This window comes from Suncus etruscus, chromosome 2 (assembly GCF_024139225.1).
Source record: "Suncus etruscus isolate mSunEtr1 chromosome 2, mSunEtr1.pri.cur, whole genome shotgun sequence".
Taxonomy (NCBI): Eukaryota; Metazoa; Chordata; class Mammalia; order Eulipotyphla; family Soricidae; genus Suncus; species Suncus etruscus.
In genome coordinates, this window is record NC_064849.1 from 125,655,700 (window position 1) to 125,657,525 (window position 1,826).

The following is a 1,826-nucleotide window of genomic DNA, read 5'->3' on the forward strand; positions in this document are numbered from 1 at the left end:
ATAATTTTCTTTTCTTTTTTTTTTGTTTTTTGGTTTTTTTGGTTTTTTGGACCACACTGGTTTGATGCTCAGGGGTTACTCCAGGCTAAGTACTCAGAAATTGCCCCTGGCTTGGGGGGACCACATGGGATGCCGGGGGATTGAATCGCAGTCCTTCCTTGGCTAGTGCTTGCAAGGCAGACACCTTACCTCTAGCGCCACCTCACTGGCCCCATAATTTTCATATTAATTTTCAAATCAGATTATTCTAATTATATAAAATCCTACTAGAATTTGGATAAGAATTACATAATATAGACAATTTAGAGACAATGATCTTTTTACTATGTTGAAAAATTCAATTATCTCTTTATAGTTATTTAGGTTTTTCTCCCTCCCTCCCTTCCTTTCTCCTCCTTTCCTTTCTTCCTCTCTCCCTCCATTTACTCTCCACTTCCTTCCTTGCTTTCTTCCTTCCTACCTTCTTTCCTTCCTTCCTTCATTATGTCATCTCCTCCTGCTTTATTTTTATTCTGTACTTGAGCTATAGTTGGTACTTGGAGAAACTTTGCTTGAGGGTTGAAAGGTCCGGACGTCCTAATCTAGCTGCCCGAGGCAGAGAAATGAAGAGACTGAGGCCCCAGCAAATGCTCCAGTAAGTCCTTTATTTCTGGCCAGTCAGGGTCAAATGTGTGCCCATAACAGGACAGAGGCAAAAGACCACTTGGCGTTCTACGTTTGTTCTTATACCATAAGAAGGGGGAGAATGGAAGGGGTAGTGATGACTTCCTTAAGGGCGGGACATCCGCCAAGGTTGGTGGGGGCGGAGTAATGATGACTTCCCTTTTCAGGGTCACTTTTTGTGGTTCTGGGGTTCAGTCATATAATGCATGGCAAGTTCATAAATCTGTATTATCTTTCAAGTCTGAGGCTTTCCTTCTCATTTCTCTCCTCCCTTTTCCACTCCTCTCCCCTTTATTAGTCTTCTTTCTCCTCTCCTCACTTCTCCTTATTCCTCTTCTTCTTCCTCCTCTTTTTTATTTTCCTCTTTCTTTTCCTCTCACTCACCCTCTCCCTCTGCTGGGGTCCAGCCCTGTGTGAATGAGCCTGAAGTACAGAAACTGCAAGGATTAAGAAAACAAGACAGACATGGGGTCAGGGGGTCTCCCAGCTTCATGTACTGATAGTCTCCACTGTCCTCCACTTAGGACATTCATTGTTCAGGAATAATCAATCATATGAAGCTGTAGAGATAACCAACAAATTCCTAACTAATACTACCTAAACCTAAGATGGGGAGTGGGTTCATTTCTTAAGGGGATGTGAGGAAAGAGGAAGCTAAGGTAAAATCTCCAAAGATTGTCTTCCTCTGGGAGGGTTAACAAATAAAAGACTGTGTTCTGGACTTCTACCCACAGGGCATTCTAGTAATTTACATTAAGAGCCCTCAGATCTTTATCTGCACCTCCCCTTGGACTATTAACAATCTGGCTAAACTTGTTTATTTTCTTGGATGTCTTCATATCTTACTTCCTCTATCTCTTACTCTCCTTCTACTTCTTTTCCAAGCTATACTCAGGACTTTCTCCTGGCTCTGTACGCAGGGATCATTCATGTTGGGCCTAAGGAAACCAGGTATTGAACTTGGATTAAAATTGGATAACAAAATACAAGGCAAGCACCCTCCCTGTTGTACTTTTTTCTGTCTCTTTAGGTCATTTTTATTATTATTTTTATTTATTTCACAGCTTTTTACATATAATCCTGTACAGCTTTTTTTTAAGTTTATACTTAAGTCCTTCATACTTGGATGCAGTTTTAAAAGATAATGAAGTTAAATTTTGATT